Source organism: Lipophrys pholis (genome assembly GCF_963383615.2).
Source record: "Lipophrys pholis genome assembly, chromosome: 22".
Taxonomy (NCBI): domain Eukaryota; kingdom Metazoa; phylum Chordata; class Actinopteri; order Blenniiformes; family Blenniidae; genus Lipophrys; species Lipophrys pholis.
Window position 1 is genome coordinate 15253966 of NC_137644.1, and position 20804 is coordinate 15274769.

Below are 20804 nucleotides of genomic sequence, written 5' to 3' on the forward strand. Positions count from 1 at the left end.
AAAGTGCTTAGCTCGTTTTGATGTAAATTTTGGAATTATATTTTTCTTTAATTCGTGCATTAACAGGCATGCCTGTGTTTAAAAAAGAAAAAAAAAAGAAGAAAGGATACTCCTCTATCTTCTCTGCAAATTGTTGTAAAGAATACGTCTCCCGGTTGCTGAAGGATGGATGAGTTTTACAATCGTAGTGATACTGTTGGCTTTGAGCTCCAAATCTTCTGACAATCCCCCATGAGTACGGGAGGATTTAATGTCTGGCTGAATGACTGGATCCATGCCACGGTCGAGGGTTTTAGAGGATTGAGCTGTTTGGCTCGTTCTCATGACTGAAGGTAATTTTCTGACGGCCGCATTATAGGAATCAAATGTCGCTGATGAGGCGTGTCCGTGCAGCCACACTTGATGTTTGATTTCATCATGAGTGTTGCATTTTGTTACGTATTTCAAAATGTTTGCGCAAACATTTCTACTTTTGGAAGTGATGTTTATTGCATTATTGTTCTTGCGTAAGCAATGCAACCTGCAATTACTAAGGCTTCAGTGGGCTGGTTACAGTTTCCTGTAGTCGTACATCAAAACAGTCGGAGTGTTGCTGGAGGGTCTTTCTGTTTAACTTCCTGAGTTTTATGACATTGATTTACAGAAGAAAAAGGCCTAAATGGCTGTGCACTGAGTGTAACCTATCTTTCGCACCATGTTGCTTTTGCAGCAGATAATAAAACTTGGTTTATCTACTTAATTCAGCTTTATAATACAGTTTTGCCTGTTGATACATCATCTCATATTATCATATCTCTTGTAGCCTCATAGCAAGAAGGTTGTGGTTTTGAGTCCAGGCCAGGACTGTCTACATAAGGTTTGTCTGCTCTTATGATTTGTGGATTTTCTTGAGGTACTGAAGGTTCCTCACAGCAGTCCATGTCAAGCTGCACCTAACCTTGGAGTGTGAGAGAAAACTCAAGTACATGCAAACGAAAAAAAACTGTCGGATCACAACTTAATGAGTGAAACGAACTCAATGATCTCAGACCGCAACAGAAAGTCATTTGTGACTCTTTACGTCCAGTAATTTGTGTAGGAGCTTCATTATCTTTCAACGGAAGTAGCTATTACCTTTAAATAATTACTAATCCTCTATAACTTCCCCAACAGTCTATATTATGCATTGCCGATGCCGACATGCAACACAGAATATGAAACGTGTTCCTACAGGCTTTTAGACACATGGAAGACTGAAATTCCACAAAAATGGAACAGGACTCACATGACAAATAAAAAAGGCGAAACAAAAAACCCTCTCGGGACTTAAAAAAACATAAATATTATTATTATCATTATTGTTATTTTTGAAATGTTACCTGCCTGAAAGTCCCTCAAGTGAAACAATCCAAAAAGTAAAGATCCCATTTTCACTATAAGTGCTCATTTGCTACGACGGCACGGAGGCTATAACCGTGATGGAGGGTCACAAGAAGCTCTCAGGTGATCTTTATGGGCCATAAGCAGAGAGGAATAGTAACCACTGCACTGGAACAACAATCAGGTTCGTACGTGATTGAGCGATAGTGTGGCAGCCTAAAAAGAAATAGTCTTTTCAGCTTATCAGTTTAGAAACAGGGAGTTACAGAGGTGCGGACACACACACCCACACACATACACAAGCACACCTTTTCTATAGCTAATCTGATTCATAAAAGCACGCGCATAGTGAACCACTGCATTTACTGGCGCTGAAGCAGTGGCGGTGTATCGATTCCATTTCTTGATAGTGTGTCTTTTCTGATTTTAACATTAAAACACTTTATGGACTCGTTGGGATTCATGGCAGGTTCTTTACTGCAGCTTTCGCTGTTTATACATCACAATGCTAAGCACGTTTATCTTTCTGTGAGGTATACTGGAGATAACTAAGAGGTGAACAGGTATAAAGCCACAGTGACGAGTGCGTTTATCCGTTTGGCTGATCTCAAATGGCTTAATATGCATTGTGCATAGAGATGACAGATATGATGATGATGATGATGATGATGAATGATTATTCAACCTGACGAAAAACCAAAATGCTCTTTTAGAGCGTCAATGTGTCCTTGAGATAGACGTCAACGCAATCTCCCAAACGCCATTATTCTGTCCCACATTTTGATTTCCTTCCCCACAAAGCCAGCACACCCATGTTTTCAAGCGAACGTTCAAACCTCGCCACCGTCTACCCGCCGACTCTTCTAATCCTTTCCCATTTTGGAGCGTCACTCAAGCAATTTTCATTTCTTCCTTTCTCTACATCTCACCCCATTTTCCTTTCAAGGCGGGTTGCCAGCCTCTGTCGCATGGCAAAAAGCTGACATCAAAGTGATCCCGTCTAATCACACATCAGGGAAATCATACTCTGGTTAGATGTTTCGCAGTGTTTTTTTTCTTTCCTCGCTCAATTTTATTTCTTTTTTTCTCACCCAAATAAATTCAGAGAGTTTTGTAGTAGTTATTGTTACAGGAACTTTAGAGTGCGTTGGAAAATTATTTTGGGTTCACTCTCCCCCCCCACCCCCCCGAGTATCTCTTTTATCTTTTACATTTTCACCACATCCACATTGTTATGTGCATTATTCAGGAGTAGCCTAACACAAGGATGTTTCTTACTAACTCCTGCAGCTTCCATAACCTTTAAAAGTTAACTTCTGTAAAAGACATACTAACTGCTAATGTTGTCTACGTCTGTGACCAATTATACTCGGTGTCATAGAACACAATCATGCAAATGTGCGCATGCAGAAGCCATCGGTGTGTTTTTTTTTTTTTTTATGACTCGATGAGGGTTTATTTGCATGTGCCACGTACACGTAAGCACATGCAATCCCACAAGCTGGAGTTTCCTGCTTTACTGGATGGGCTGATCAGCATCCCTGCCATGTTTGCATAGCTAATTACAGTGTCCAACAGCCACTTTTGGGCGAATTTGCGTTTGAGTGTGTTTGTCTGTTGCGTCGCGTTTAATTGGAAAATCCACCAGTGCACATTTACGTGTCTCTGTATGTTGTTTCTAATTGGAATATCCTCTGGAGTGGCTGGCAGCTGGCGGGCTAACAGAGAGAGGGTTGGGGGGGGGGGGGGGGGGGGTGAGGAGTGAACGGAGTAAACAGGTAATGATGTGACTGGCTTGATGGGGCTTTAATGAGGGGAGCTCCACCAAGGGCGTAGGTTTGGTTGCAGGGACGGGGCTGCAGTGTTACAGTACGAAGCTTGCTGGGAGTGAGACAACAGCATGACTCACATTATGATACACTTTCTCATAAAATGCTCTTTCTAATCACTCTTCAATATTAGAAACTGCAGAGAGTAAACTGTTGCACCCCCCCCCCCCAAAAAAAAAATGCTGACATGTGAAATTTAGAGCCGCTATAAAACCTCACAGCAGTGGCTGATGAAGCCCTATAGTGAAATTGTAACTTGCTGACTGGCTTTTTAAAAGGCCCTGTTGTGTGAGAGAGCTTGTATTATAGGCCCTATTCAGCGAGGCTCCTCCACATGTCCCTGACTAGTCGGAGTGCTGCAAACTGGAGCATCGACAAAAGGAGAGCTCAAACTCAAGGTCCAGCTGAAAGTGTCATTGTCGACTTTTCAATCATATTTCACAGCCTACGTCAGTAACACTGCCTCAGTTGTCATGGGGATAGTTCAGTTGCTGCTTTTTGGCCAATGTTGCTCAGGAGACAGCAAAGTATCTTCTTTCTTTTTTTGTGTGTATAATATATATATTTCTTTTTTTTTTCCTTTTTTTTTTAAGTGAAAGTTGATTCAGACAAATTCGAACACTGTAGTATGTTGTGGAGCATCGATTGACCTACATGTGTGGCAAGTCTCTCTCACAACTGTTCCCTCAGTAGCTCAGCACCGAACACAACACATTTCAGTCTGTGGTTCGTGCTGACAGCACGGTGAAGAACTACAAACTGGAGATGGTGAAGATGCACACAGGGGTGTAGCTGTATCACCACTGCAAAAAAAAAAAGAGAAAAGCATCCAGTGGGATTTCCTCCCAGAGAGGGTTTGCAGCCTCACTTCCTGACAGTGCAAAATGTCTAAATCTCACAACTTCTAGTTTTATTATTCCAATATATATTTTCTGAAACATAATCTGCCAATAGAACAAGTATATTTAATTATTATCATTATTATTATTATTATTATTATTATTATTATTAGTATTATTATTATTGTTATTATTGTTATTATTGTTATTTAATTTAATATAAAATTAATTTCCCCAAGGGGATTATTAAATTATGTTTTCTTTATCATTTCATGGAGTGATAATAGCTTGCCACACCCGTATTATCCTTCTGTGAATGGTGGTGCACCATAAACAATGTCCCTGTCCTCGGAGATGTTTACACTGAAAACCAACAAAAGAAATCCAGCTGTATTTCGGAATGACCCCACCCAACCTGTACATCACCTGTTGTCGCTGCGTCCCTCTGGAAGGAGACACAGGCGCAACTTCATCAAACAAACTACAGCTTCCACCCCCGAGCAGCCAACCACCACACCTCTCTGCACAAGATTTAAGGTGCAATAACCCCTCGTACAAGCTTGTACTCTTTATTTATTTTTCTATATATTGCATTCTCTTTCTTTTATTTTCACTGTTCTTTTTGCAGTTATTTCTTTGAAACAACGCATCCCTTTCTATCCTCTTCTCGTTCTGTTATCTTACTCATGCTCGTACATTTGTTTCGCCGCCTCTTTCTTCTGAATCTACGCCTTGTATTTCTTACATTCCCCTCCGTCTTAAGCCTGTCATTTTGTTCCTCCCCATTGCTCACATCCTGTCCCTCACACTCCTCCGAATACTCAACATGGCTCTGACTCACAGTGAGCGGAGAGAGAGAGAGAGAGAGAGAGAGAGAGAGAGAGAGAGAGAGAGAGAGAGAGAGAGAGAGAGAGAGAGAGAGAGAGAGAGAGAGAGAGAGAGAGAGAGAGAGAGAGAGAGAGAGAGAGAGAGAGAGAGAGAGAGAGAGAGAGAGAGACAGAGACAGAGAGACAGAACAGGATGGTTGCAGGACCGAGGGTGAGACTGAGATACATATTAGGAATGTGAGAGAAAGATCAAAAGAGAAAGTGTTTCTTTACCATCATCAGCCGGGGAAGTATTGTTTTGAAATAGGTCATGCTCCCATGCTGGGGATGTTGGAATCAGACAGCTTCGGCTGCGCCCTGTGGAAATGTGAAAGGTTGTATATGTGCGGCGCGAAGCCTCCCCCTGCCTCTCTCTGCGAGTTGCAAAAGCCATAACCACAGGGTACATCGTCTCTCCAGCACTCTCTCTCTCCCCGTGTGCTCATCATTCCTTTGCTCGACACGATGGACAGAGACACATTTTTCCTTCATTGCTCTTCTGTCTCCCTTTCGTTTACCCGTCTCCCTGTGACCTCCACCCCCACCCCCACTCCCCACCTCTTGCCCTAAATATGGTTAACTTCTTATCGCCTACCTCGGTGTGGGTATGCTTTCCTTTTTCTTTTCTTTCTTTCTTTCTTTTTTTTTTTACACAGCAGGTATATTTGTGTGTGTACCACTTGCGTCTGTGGAGACACATTGGACAGGGTTTTGTTTTTCTTTACTATTATTAGTTCTTTCTTTCTTTCTTTTCATTGTTGTTCATTAATTAGGCCTTGCTTGCTGCATACTGTTGTTAGCACCGCTGACATTTGAAATGTCTACGTGTACAGGGTAAGCTGTTCTTATCAACCAAAAGTAATTAAGGCAGCAAACACATAGTATCATGGCATTCATATTCCCTTTACATTAAAATGGACATGAAACTTTCTTCAACAGCCCCAATTCCCCCAAATATGGAGCAAATAGTCAATCGTACAATAACACGGAATGCAATAATTATTAAAGGTATAATTTTCTGGCTATGTCGTCTTGTGAATAGGCAATGAAGTGTGTAAATTATTGAATCTTGGTTCTTTCGTAATGGTTTTTAGTTATTTTTCTCCACATTTAAAAAAAAAAAAAAAACACAGCTTGATCTAGAGGTTTCATGAATGGCACATCAACCTGCTTCCTGCCTGCATTTAATACAACAACACTGGTTGTAGATTTGTAGCTGCAGAACGCAACGCATGCAGTGGCGTTAAGGTAAGGACAAGTGAACTGTGGGAGGTTGTAATAGCCACAAGACCTAAACAATATGATTCTGCGGCTACTTTTCATTCATTCACGCCCGAGCGCTGCATGTCTGGGACCGCCGATTGAAAGTATTTCTCTGACACATGCGAGCTGCATTGTAACCTCAGAGCAAAGCTGTGCCCAGAGGCCCTCGCCTTGACGTCACCCATTTCAGGAAGAGAAAAAAATTACAAATGACCCGACTTTAGGCAACGATTCTTCATTCTTTTGTGTTCCTTCCCGGTGTTTGATTCTCGGGAGTGCACAAGGAACACACACCATCTATCTCCCTGCCCGGCGAATTCATCTCTGCCATTCACAACACACACACATACACACACACATATACATGATCTGTTGCGGTTCAACGTCCAAAGACAGATTTATGGCTTTGACTGTGGTCCCGGTGGAGACCCGGTGACAGCCCAGGTTCTTACCAGGAGTAACCGTCGGTCATCAATCTCCGGTAATCAGAAGAGTTTGGACGAGTCTGAGAGAGGAGGAGGAGGTGGAAGGGCACAGAGGCTTGAGTGTATGGGAACAATGCTAAGAAATATAAAGGGGGGAACAAAGGATCTCGTGGTACAGAAAATGTCACGGCATGAGCAAACATACAAGGGATAAAAGCTGCAGAGACTGAATGAATCAGAGAGAGTGGGAGTGCAGTCGGAAAGACATGGTGGATAGAGAGGCTCAAAAGAGGGTGGGACTGACACAACCATCAAACACTAACTACGGGGGAAGAGACACAAGCTAATATTGGTGAAATAGAGAGAGGTGAATGTAAATCGATGTGGAGAGAGAAAAACTGAATCACACAGAGAACGCGAGAGACAGTGGGAGGAAGAGGAATGATGGGAAACAGAGAAATGTCTGAATCATTCAGGAACTGGGGAGATAACCAGAGCCGGGCGGCCGTAAGATTTTTGTTGAACATTGTGTCTGCCTCTTTGTGACACACATCTGTCCCAGGGATAAGTGTTTCACTTCCACTACGCTCATCTGTACTCCACTCAATATCAGGTCCAACTGCAGTTTCTTTAAAAGCTGTGGTGAGATGAACCCCCCCCCCCCCCCCCAAAAAAAAAAAACCCAACTGATCCACAGTTTACCACAAAAGTGTAATGATGTGCAGGACTGTTATAGCTCAGTAAATAGATATTTAAAACTCTTTCACATTGACCATAGGGCTTCCATGTGCTCTGTGCTATAATAACAACCTAGTTTATTTTCTAAGACACAATGCAGATGTGTAAAATCTACAGAGAATACACCGACATCCATTAAATTGGGCTAAAAACAAGAATTTAAGTGACACTAAAGTTATCAAATAATGAATGAAAAAAATGTTTTGTATAGTTTGAAGGAGAAAAAGCAGCTGGCTGTGTTGTAGGCAAAACCACTGAGTCAAGACCAAGACCAGAGCTATCCCAAGAGGAAGTCTTTGGAGGGGCTTTAAAACTCAAACCAACCACTGGTTCAAGTAAACTAACATGAAATTAATGTAAGAAATTAAGTTTGAGTTCCTACATTAAAGCTTTATAAATATGTAAATACATGGGCGGATCTCACCGTTCACAGAGGACAGCCCATCGTCCTCGGCGAGGGACATTTCACTCACAGCCAAATTTAAGCCTGTACAAAACACTACCGTTACAAAATCCAAGTTTTCTTTTAAGTGTTGAGTAATATACGCATAATGAGTGCAACCTGTCAAGCAGTCTGTGTAATACCCATTCACACACACACACACACACACACACACACACACACACACACACACACACACACACACACACACACACACACACACACACACACACACACACACACACACACACACACACACGTACCACTTTATTGGGTACACCTTGCTCGTACCAATTGTTTTTTGGTATAAACCCAACAATGTGCTGGGAACATCGCATTCCTCAGAGATTCATGTCCATGTTGACACGAGAGCAACACGCAGTTCCTGCAGAATTGTCAGCAGTGTGACTATCCTGTTCCCTCGCATCACGGAGCTGCGCCGTTGGCTCCAGATCTGGTGGCTGTCGAGGTCCACTGGCGTACGCTGAACTCACATTTTCAAGAGACCAGATTGAGATTTGCAGTCTGTGACAGGTTGAGTTATCCTGCTTGGAGGAAGCCATCAGCAAATGGGCGAACTCCCACTGCTCAATGGATATTTATTTTATTTTTTTTAAACATTCCTCTCTGAACCTAGAAACGGTTGCGTTTGGGAAACTCAGTGGATCAGCAAGGTGTGAAATATCCAGCCCATCTGGCTCAACCTGATGGCTGATTATTGTTTCTGCCCAATTTATGGAAACGACAGAGTCTATTTTTCACAGGTAAGATAAAATGCCTGGAAACACTCTTGATATTCTGACTTTTTGGCTTGCAGTTCCTGCTGCAGCTCTGCACAGGGATCAGGAGAACTCGTACAGAGAACATATCACCTTTGAACAATGTCTCCTACTTTATTTTATTTTTTTCAGCTGCTGAGTTTAGCCGTCATGTCGTCTCCAGCATGACAGAATTCACCAATCCTTTGGGTAATTATACCGAGGAGCCTGTGTGGGTAAAAAAAAAAAAAAGAAAGTAAAATACTCCCTTTTTTTTTTTTTTAACAATAATTCACAGGAATCTGGTGGGATTTGGTTGCTTGGCTGAGAAGTGGGGGAGACAGAAGGCAAGTGTCAGATCTTGACATGAGATGGCAAGATGTTGAAGGAAGAGCGTGGCGGGGGGGGGGGAGCCTCACACAGAGACGCTCGCAGACACACACTCACACGTGTGCATACAAAGGTTCACAAGCATATATAAAAGTACAGTAGCGTGCACATTCTGCAACACAAACACACAGAACATTCTTCTGTCTCTCTCTCTCTCTCTCTCTCTCTCTCTCTCTCTCTCTCTCTCTCTCTCTCTCTCTCTCTCTCTCTCTCTCTCTCGTAACAGAAACATGCAAACAGCATAAAAAATCCAAACGTCTGTCTTTCAAGGACCAAAAAACAGCATGACATGTCTGACTGATGCTATTTTCTGCCTTTTAAGTCATCGGTTTTAGTTTAAAAAAGTAAAATACACATGATAAACTCTTAGAATGTATAATATTTATTTTTGCAATTTCCTCTCAGTCCGTGAAACATGTGTTCTGAGCGACAGTTCAAATAAATTATGCCGTATTAATCAAGCACAGGGATAATAATGTAAGCAAAATTAAAACATTGGAACCGTAGATAAATGGAGCCATTGTGGACGCCCTCAATTTAATTAGCGCCGCTGATCCTGCTGATCCCTGGAGAAATTCAAACTTTGTTGCCTTTCAAGCTGTTGCTGTGCACAAGCAATTATCCGGCATCCGGTTGCTGGCAATGGAGGGAAAATATTTGCGCTTAATGACTTTGGTGCTCACTCAGAGAAAGTGTGGCAGGAACCACAAGCCTGGTCAACATTTGTAGGCCAATGCATAAATGGTCACTTCAGGATAAACCGAACTGGAGCATTAGGAGGAAAACTGATTTGTCATTAAAGGAAATGAAGGGTTATCAGAGTTTGTAACACACAAACTAGACAGCAATTTGGAGTATGCACCATAATAAATGTGTTGCTTTCCTTAGAATTGGTCTCACTGTGAGCATATTAATGACATTTCTGTCCCTTAAGCCAAAACTAAGTTGTGTTTCCAGAGGTTATGCTTGGCTGCGCTGGCTGTAATCTGATATTAGTCATGAGAAACTACAAAAGAGTAAGAACACTTTGTGCTTTTGCTGCTTCTTTTTTTTTAATCCCCCCAAACCATTCTTTTTATCGCTTGAGCCTTTAAAAAAAAAGAAAAGAAAAGAAAGAAATTAGTTTGTGAGGATCCTGCAGGACTCACAAGTTCTGAACAGTTTCCGAATCTAAACTACTGAGTTGTCTAATTGCTGTGTATTCTGGGTGACGTCCATTCATACCTTATCTGTGTGTTTATATGTGCATTGTCACTACATTTTCTCACAGTAAAAGTCAACATTAAGTTCTGTGCTGTTTATTTTTTGGGCTCTGACACCGTTTTGTATTTGTCAAGTTTCTGGGTTTTTCCACAGAGCACACTGAAAGCAGTCGATCATATTTGGGGTTTCAACTTCAGACTACATTTCCCTGTACGTCCCTCTTTCTGTCCGAGACAAGAAACATTTAAAGGTGTTGACAGGAGATCACTTTGTGCCTCCTCAGCTGTCCTTACTGCACATTATTGCGAAGGTTACTCATAGTTAGATTTAAAGTGCAAACCACCTAATAATGAATCAGCTGATCTGCACTTTTGAAAACACGCGGTACCAAAATCCGAGTTTCCTTTAGGCGCTGCGCCCCTCTCCTCTCTCCTCCATCAACCAATCACCGTGTGATTGGCAGAGAACAGATTGAAAAGTTGATCATCACGATTGTGACGTTACGACACGACTCCTCTGTTTGTCTTGATGTCTGGCATTACCATAAGTGCTCCATACCGCATGTTAATGTAACAAGAGTAATTAGTTTTATTCAAATGAGTGAAAACATTCATATTGACAGATTGGTGGCAGGGTCTACAGGTAGATGTGATTTTCTTTTACTGTCACTACACTTATTTGATTGCTGGGCTAAAATATCCATCCATCCATCCATCCATTCACACCGAGGATCAATTTACCGTCACCATTTCACCTCACATACATGTTTTTGGACTGAATACAGCTAAAGTACGCCCCTCTTCTATAATAGTGGTGGATTAAGGTGAAACAAAGAACATGTGGTTGAAATCCCACTGCCACTGAGTTACCGCAGTACACCACCCTGATTAATGTCCTCAGCAGCTAATCACTGAACAGGATCTGCACTGCAGCGGCTCGTGGTGTCTGTAGTTAACATTAACTAGAAGAGAAATAATTCCCGAAGGTGGAACGGTAAAATAACTTGACATTTCCTCCGCAAACAGTTGTAATCTTGCAACAGACGTTGTGGTCTGTTTACAAATGACAGCTGAATGAGAAGAATTCAGAAGGATCGGCTTTTTTATGATATCCAGCCCATTTTTTTTTATTCTGGTTAAAACAGCACAGCATCCGCCACTGCAAAACATTAAAAATAAAGAAAGCATAGAAGTAGTGTTAGAACAACAGAGGTATAAACACTGTCACATTTTCTACAACACGGGCGACAGTTGACTGATAGCGCTCCGTGTAAGTCCTTGCTGGGCGTTTTAATTGGCTTGAGCGGTGCACAGTGGGGCCACGGTTGTGTCACTTATGGAAGGAATGAAGTCACTGACAACGGGGCCACCCTCACAGCACGCTTTACAATTCAACTTTTATGCATAAGTCAGAAATGGTGTGAGTCGGTCGAGGCTGCCGGCTGAATCTCATACAGATTCTCAAGTCGATAAGAGGCAGCTTGTTAGTGTGCAAGCTGTGGTGGAGCAAACTCAGCTGTAAGATTATTTCATAAAATGCCCTGTGTACTCTTTCATGACACGCACAGATCCTCGACCGGTATGGATTAGATGAAGGAAGAAAAAGGCTTTAAGTGCTGTTTTGTCGCAGCTAATGAGACACTTGTAGACAACGGTGACCAGTGGGCTCGGACCCAATTAAACGGCACCAACAGGAAGTTAAAACATTGTGGTGGAGAGTTTCATGTTTCAGAGCTTTTCTTTTTTTTTAAAGCTTTTCATCGTAGCACCATGAGGGAAGTGTGTCTGATAGACATGTGGAGAGATTAAATAAGCGCTGGGAAAAAAAAAAAAAAATATATATATATATATAATTGAATAAAATGCAGCAAACGGAAGTTTTTCACAAAAGCAAATTATAAAAACATCCACTCCTCACCTTTGAGGGAGATCTTTAAATTGTGCTTTTTGAATTCGACACTAGAAATGGAACTCCTGTTATCTCAATGGTCCGTTCTGCTTTGGCCATGAAGTTGATTTCTTCTATTTTTCATCAAATAACTATTGATTAGTTATAATAAACTTGGGATATTTTGTGCTTGTATTTATTTTTTTTTATATGCAACCCAAAAGGTATTGCTGAAATCACCAATGCATTAGAAAACCTTAATTTCCATAGCAATGTTGTTATATTCTTTAACAGCTGGTTCCCTCTACTGTTGAGCTGAAATCATCAGATTATTCCGTCTCTCTATGTAGTAAAAACGTTTTTTTCTTGAGTTTCCTTCCTTTAACACACAATCACACATAAAGATAATTCGGTGGGTATATTAAATCACATATTGGCATGTTATCAAAGTTGAAGATAACATTAAAAAAAGTAGATATACTTTCTAACAGCTTTCAGATTCTGATATTATACCCTACATGAATACAACCAGTGGTTCGTACTCTTATCTCGCAGTTGCTGCGTTTACATGGTCACTTCTCTGGTAAAATGTGTTATAATTGAGCGATCCCATTGTACTTTTTACATTAATGCTAAATACAGCAATCAGACTGATGTGTGTATTTTTGTGCCGCAAGAATTGTATCTGGTTCACTGAATGGATCAATCCAACAGTATTTTGCACTGTGAGAGTTCCTGTTTTTTAACTTGTACATATAATTTACAAATAATAGGTTGTTTATAATACAGTCTGTTGCTTTGTATTGACGTTCCGATGGGCGTCGCTAAATGAAAACTGCCCTTTAAAATCAGTATTGATAAATTGTTGACATAAATACCTTATGAAACGCTATTGAGCCAATCATAACTATAGACAGCATGTTTGATTTAAAAAAAAAAATTTGTAACCTTGATTACGTCACTCGGTTCTACATAATCCCAATCTTCCATACTCATCAGTTTCAGAAGCCATTCATTCCTTACTGCTGCGATTCCTTCAAATAAATAAATATTTCATAAAAATAAAACCTCCCGCTGCTGAGTTGATTAACACGATGAGCCGTCCCATGGTGTTGGAGGAGAGAAACCGGGAGGTGTCAATTAGGCTCAGAGACACACACACACGGGAGGTTTTGCTACTAAATGGCATCACGTGAAGTTTGGATCAGGACCTTTTGGCAACTTGAGAAAGTCACGCTGCTTGAAAAATGTTTTTACGGGGACAAGCACCTGTCAAGGACACCTCAACTCGGTGTCATGCCATACTCTGGAGGAGGATAAAACCAGGCTGTACGTAGAGAACTCAGTGTGACAGTCCTGACTGAAACCCGATCGCGAAATCCAGACAAGAAACAAAGCATCCAGGAGTCGTTTATATCAAATTAGATGTTTGCAGACGAAAAGAAAATTGAGTTGTATATGTGGGAAGATCTCGGCGACTCTTTGACCCTAGAAAGTTGAGTTTGAGTTCAGCTTTAAGTAAATGCTCAGCAATTTGACGCAACAGCGTCGAAATGAAAGGACGACGCTCCTCTATTGTGAAAGGTCTTTTTTTTTCTACTCTTTATCCCCAGGCAATGACTTTATTATAACTCATATTATGCTTCAGATAACATGTCTGATGTATTTTCTTTGTGGTGAAACATGAGTGAATAAAGCCTTTAAAAGATCGCAGGGTTCTTCTTGATCAGCTTCACTCTAATTAGACACGCTTATCAACGATTGCACGCTTTGTTGGTTGGTTATTCTTCAGACGCACACTGTGCACAGCGGTGCCGCCGACTTCATTGTAGTGCTAACCATGAAAACTTGGTGCTGGGATAAAGCAAAGTTTATTTTAACATGCGTGAGCCTCCGTGTTCAGTGTCCCAGAGGAAAGTCTTTATTGAATCCCAAACAACATGCCAATGGCGGAGAGTGCGGCGGGACTTTGTTGCCTGGTTCAGTCAGTGTGCTTCTGTGTCACTTTGTTATTGATGTGTGCTTCTCTTCATCACTCACTCAGTCCCTGCAAGCCAGTGATTGTTCCCCCAAATGTTTCTCTTCCCCGTGTGCTTTGCCTTGTTTAGTCTCTCAGCAATTTGTCCATAATACCTGTCACATATGTTCCATATCGTTTCATTTCCTTTCTTTGTTTTTGTTTTTTTTTATAGCTCCTGTTTAGACTCTGTGTTGGAGAAGTCGGGAAAACAAGTATCTAGAGCCGTTTCATTTCTATAGCCTTTGCTTGCTCTCTGGTATGAAAGAAGCTGCAATAATCACAGATGCTGTCTAATGACTGAAAAGACCTTGTATCTTGGATCATGAAACATTAGAAGCTCCTATTTTTCTGTGTGTTTTTGTTTAGGCACCCCTCACAATTGTCAGATTTTGCTAAATCCATGTTTAGCTCCTCATACACTCGACCTTAGTCGCATCAGTTTGACTGAAAAGAACTGGCTAAACTGCGTCACTATCCCACAATGGCTGCCACTTTTCAGATCATATACCAGCTCTGGTGAGAAAATGAAGCATCCACCATCGAAGAGAAAAATCTCATAAAAATGGTGCTGCTATTCTTCATTTATATAACGTATGATTAACATAATGCCTACTTGCCATATGTCTCATTGCTCCGTGCATATCAGCAAGTGAAAATCGCAGTGTGTGCAAAGACTTGGCCCAATTTGGTTCATTTGCTTCTGGTGCAGTCTTTCTAAGTACATTCCGTTACAGTGTCATCATCCACCGAAGCCAAGTCAGATTAACCATTCACATTAGCTGTCAAGCTCCAACAATCCTATGGCTCAGCTGTGAAAAGGAGAATGCTCTCTATACGCCCATTTGATGTTTGGTGGAACTATTATGCCGCCTGTCTGTCAGGATCAGCCGTGTGCCCCAGGAATTCCATTTTTATCCTGATGTTTAGTATTAGCGACTCATTGTATGTTATTCATTTGTGACGAATTGCGTGAAGGAGGAGGTGTGACATTGTACTTTCTGAACCCGATGAAACGCTGGAAAACAACCAAGACAGGTAACCGTCAACATGTTGAGCCACATTGACATCGAAGTCGCACTGATTCTGTAGTTTGACCATAATCAATCCAGCCGAGATGCTCACCCTCTACAATGAAACCAGTCTGGTAGAAAGGAACTAAAAAACTATATTCACACCCTCAAGAAAAGGTAACTTTTATCTGTATTTCCATCTCAGTAAACTCAGGATCTTTTATGTCATTATTGAGGCACGAAAATAATATTATTTATGAGACAGTCTATTTAAAAAAAAAAAAAAAGGTAAAAAAAACAGTTTTCCCTAAGAACGTCATCGAAAATGTTGACGATCCACAATGACAATAACTGATCTGCAGTCAGTCATCAATCCCTTTAGGAAGCACCAATGTTTGGCCCCGTTTACATGACAATGCTTCCAATGACAACGCATCATTTTTGTGTTTTTGTCTGAGAGTACTTCTGCGGTAACACAGCAAAGATTTTGGTAATTGCACCCTCCCAATCTCAAACGTCTCGCTCAATGTTCAGGATCAGAACTGATCACACAGCAGCTCGTCGGAAGTTTCTCCCTCGAAATTCGAATGTGCATTAGGAGGATCTGTGATGGTCTTGTTGATGAAAATGTGTTCAGTATAAAAAGAGATGGCAGGTCTTGACCAGGTTGTGTTGTTGGTGGATAAATGATTGCGATCATTACCAAAACGGCCCGTGATGAGAACTGGTGGAACAACCCTTTAGGTGCTAATTGAAAATTAATCAGCATTCAGGGCATGAAAATCCTTTGATGAGCATTTTTCTCAAAATGAAATGAGCCATTGGATGGTAATAAAAACACCCAGGATGGGAAGTACTGGTGCTGATTAATAAGTTAACTAAACTCAACAGAAGAGCAACACAAGTCCAGGCATCTCTGTAGTCTTTGACTTCTTTATTTTTACATGCACATCTTCTATTACTTGTTCCTTCTCACAGTCTTTCTAAATCTCTGCCTATAACACACCAGAAAAGGAGACATCTATAAATACTTGAACCCTAAAGGTAGACGCTAAATAAAGCCGTCTGCCGTTGACCGGTTGCTCTTTGAGCTACTTTTGAGATAATAAAGAGCTCCTCAGGTGCACAATATTTTGGGTCATTATCACCGTTGGACAGCAAGGTGGCAGATGACAGGTTGTGTACGCGTGTTTATTGTGTAAATAACAGCAGGAAGCCACATCTTTGGACCAAAGGCTAAATGTAATGGAAGCGGCTATCAGCAGCGTTGCTGCTGTTTTTGATAAGAGCAAGTTCATTGCTTAAGGGAGTCGTTCTTTTCCTCTCACTCCTCGTTCTTTCTTTATTTGCCGTCTTTTTTTTTTTCAAATTTTTTAACTTTAGCTTCATTCCCTCTCTGTCGTTGAATCGCAGCTTCTTTTTTTTTTTCTTTCCTGCTTCCATCTGTTCCTCTCAGTTATGGCGAGTCACTGATCCCTGTATCGGTACTATTCAATTAGGTGCACTTTGTATGCAGGACATGTGAGAAACAAACAGTATGGCAACATGTAAATATATAAAAAAAAAAAATTCCCCCTCTCAGTATTGCTAATGGTTTTCCTTTTGCTTAATTGAATATCTCACATAGTTGTAAAGTGGATTTCCTCATGTTGTGTATGTTCAGTGTATGTGTGTGTGTGTTTGTGTATGTGCGTGTGCATGTGTGTGAATATAAAGTGCGCTCATAGCTTGTAGGGTAGCTGCAGGCAGGGTTCTTTTACCCCCTGGCCAACATGCTCTGTGATGTTATGATATTAAAGGTCGCCCTCAGAAGAGAATAACTCTGTGTTTAATTTCCGTATGAAATCCTTATTACAGTCTGTTTGACTGGGAATCCGGCTTGGTATTTATATGTCGAGTTCATGTTTATGCATGCGTCCGTTTGCCTCTGGTTCATTTAAAGTGCACGCCCCTCCCCCCCTTGGCTTCTGTCAGCGCAGTCAATTGTCGCCTCAAGGCTGTTTGTGTGCTCTTATATATTTGTGTTGACTGCTCCGACTGTGGGACCTTATTACTGGAGCTATTTCTGCAAAGTCAGAGCATTTCTGGTTTTGCCGTAAACTTGTTTGAGGGTAAAAACTTTGATTTAGTTTTAAATTTGACTTGTTTTAAAATGACTGCAGTCGCACTGTATTTCTAGCAGGTGAAGATATTTTACGTTTTTGTATTCCTGTCCGCTTCAGCTCTTTCAACAGCTGTTACTATTACACTAAGCTTCTGTTTACAGATTGACTCTTATCTCAGCTGTTTTCTCATCTTTCCCTACCGGATCAGATTTTTATTTTATTTTTTTTTAATTGAATATCAGCCGATTCGATATTCACGTTTTTCCTGGTGCAAAGTGGTTTTACCCACTCGACTTAACTGAAAAGTGCCAGAATCAATCAATCAAGTGCTGCTCAGTGAATCTAATACATTTATGAAATACATTTTCCGAAAAGAAAATACCACTGGTGATTGTTAATTTGGATTAGTTTTAATTTGGATTTGGATTAGCCTTCTAACAAATCCTCAAAGACCCGATACACTTTTGTGTGTGTGTGTGTGTGTCTGTGTGTGTGTGTGTGTGTGTGTGTGTGTGTGTGTGTGTGTGTGTGTGTGTGTGTGTGTGTGTGTGTGTGTGTGTGTGTGTGTGTGTGTGTGTGTGTGTGTGTGTGTGTGTGTGTGTGTGTGTGTGTGAGGGTGCGTGCGTGTGCATGTGTGTGTGTGTTTCAGCCACATCAGCAATCACAGAGTCAGATCATAATCTAAGAAGTCAGTGGGGAGATCCGTGTGTTTTCATCTATTTAAAGTATTAGTTAATTAGATATCTTGTATCTTTGTTAAGTACTTTAATCCCATTTGCCAGTCAGCTCTTTTTGATATTCAATCCGAGAGTCCCCGGTCACGATTTGATGAGAAATAAAACTATTTTTTACTAAAGCAGACAGACTTTTGGAGTGTTTTTTTTTTTTCTTTTTCTTTTTCTTTTTTAACCATCATGAAGCTATTAATTTCTCGGGTGGTTAAACTGAGCAACACACCACATCTTTGTCACTTTTGACGGAGAAACCTGAGGTCATTTCTCCTCTTTATTTCATGCAGTGTCCATTTTTAGTTCCAGCACTTTTCAAACAATTGGCCCTAATGTGTTTTTTAAATCGAGAGGTACAATTACAACCTTCATTGAGTTCTGGAATAAATGACAAAATTAAAAGAACCTTGCCTGAAACTGTATTTTACCGCCACTGTGAATATCAGCCTCTTGGTTTTGTTCAGTCTCAGGTATAATAGCATACAATGTGTTTTTGGTGCTTCATGTATTCATGTGTTATGCACACTAATAATACTAACCTCATGACTATTGAGGCCAGTTGAGTGAAGTAAATGTTTCTGAAACTAGTTTAATCTGATTCAAGCTTGTATTTCTGGCATAGTGTATTATCCAGCTGAAGGGATACATGAGAAAATGGTTCACTGTGATCATTAAGGGGATTTTGAATATTCTCTGCCAAATGTAAGCATTGTTGGAACATTTTTTTGTATTTTATCAGTTTCTCAAAGACTCACATCAGCCAATCTCTTATGTTGCCTTTAATCCCCACTCGTATCTGGAGGCGTAAGAATAGCCACAAATCCCACGGCTGCAGGGGTTTCCGGACCCTCGCAACTTAGAAAAGTCTTACTACCTCATAATATCATTTGAAGGAACGCACTACTTATAAACAAAAATGACCCCTATTATTTGGTCCATGTTCATGCTGCTATAAAGTGTAAACAGCTAAACTTTTGGACTGACTTTATCCTAGTTTTGTTAAAATAGCTATTAACACATGTGCAGAAGAACATTTTGCTATGGTTCGCATGTTCAGCAGCAAGGTTTCCAGGAAGTAGAGTTTCCCGCCATCGACATGGCGATGGAGTCAGAGCTTTTTCAAAACGTTGCGTTTACACAGAGACAGAGTCAGAATGTTTTCTAAAAGATCCATAAAGAAAAGGTCTCCATGCACAACCCTGCCAGGACCTTCTTATTATGAGCGCTAATGACGACGCCACTACACTGTTACCACGGCAACAGAATATGAATGCTAACCAAAATAGGTATATTTCTTTTATTTAGGTTCCAAATGTGTGAAGCCTTATGTGTCTGGCCTGTCTACTTCAACATTTTATTTGAGACTTGTTCATTCTAAAATATTTAATATTGAAAGCTTAAAAGCACATGAATTACTCAAAAGTTTGCATTTGTAAGTCAGGTTTCTTACACTGGTGGGTCTGTCCTGAATACATTTTGTTAGAATAAACGGTAGGTGTTCTGCTTTTGTGCATGAGCGCATTGGGTTGCTGCCATGTGCTGATTTACAAGCAGCTCTACAATTCTACCTTTTCCTTTCAGGAGAGCTTTTTTTGAGCATAGTAATATACGGAGCTTAAGTTTTACCTGTTAAACAAGGCAAGTATAAAGCCTGGAAATATCATTTCGCCGCCTTCATTCTTCTCTGCTGCTTGTAAATGTACGCACGTTTCCTTTTCTTAAATGGAAATGAAGCGGCGGATCAAACAATTGATGTTCAGACTCTCTCAGGTTTAACATCCGCCGTATACTTCACGGTGCAGCTTCTCTTTCTCTCGCTTTCTTCTTCGTGTCAGGATGTAGTTGCCAGCCTTGCTCATTCGCTGCGTCTGAGCACTTTTTTGTCGCCCGCTCCGGTCACTCTCTCTTCCTCACTTGATCCCTTCAAGTCTCATTCTTTTTCTCCTTTTGTCACTTGCCACATCCCTAAACATCAATTTTTGTGTCAAGTTTCTTCCCGCGTCCCCGTCCCTCTTCACGACCCTCTGTTTCTTTGCCTTCTCGGCCGCCTTCTTTCATTTTTAACACAGTTTCACTTGATATATATATATACACTCTGCAGACAGTGCTTCCCCGATAAGCTCCATGTCTCGGGAGCTTGTCAGCTGTGTCAGGGGTGTGGGTGAAGCCTGTCATTAAATCCGTCCTTCTATTAAACTACTCTCACAAACTCACTGAGGACTATGGTACTTTTGCTCAGTCCACTGTAGAGTGTGTTTATATGTGTACGTGTCTCCGCGTGGCCGTCGTCCGTCTCCACTCAACTCTTCCCCTAAGTTAGTTGGGAGAATCAGTTTTGTCCATTAGAAAAACTTTCTGTCTCCAATTCATGTCAATATATCTGTCTGTAGCTTCACGGTTCTCTTTCACCTAATCCCCGTCATCTTGTTCCTGCAGGAGGACATTACGTGTCTGCCTGTCTATTTTGAGACCGAAGTATCAGCTTTTACGTTCACTCTCCGCTAAAATGTATTGATTACTGAAGAGGAGCTAAAACAAATCAGCCTGAGGTTTCCTGTTCCTGAAGTAAATGGGTGGCAAACATGTGACTCATGCAAGAGTACTTTGCAAAGTACGAAAGTAATAAGATACAACTGTTGTTCCTGATTTGTCCTCTTTCTCAAGACTAGAGTTATCGGCAATCAATTACTTTTCTAGTGAAGTAAATTTCGCTTTAAAGCCATACATGGAGGGGGAGTTTATTAAAGCATGCATACTAAAGCCTAAAGAATTATTTTTTTTAATATAAGATTAAAAAAAAAAAAATAAATCACATTAAATGGGATGCACTGAGGGATCCGATGGGCTTTGATAATCCATAAAGAATATCTATAGGAGATTACCAACCAGGAGAGAATGGCACACTAAATGCTTAGAAGGGAGTGGAGGTGGCTCAGGAGATC

The 20804-nt window shown here is 40.9% G+C and overlaps 1 protein-coding gene across 2 annotated transcripts in view; it reads left to right on the forward strand.

Moving 5' to 3' along the window:
• grm8a (glutamate receptor, metabotropic 8a) overlaps positions 1-20804 on the forward strand; it is a 240438-nt gene that overhangs the window by 216281 nt on the left and 3353 nt on the right. The window lies entirely within an intron of this gene.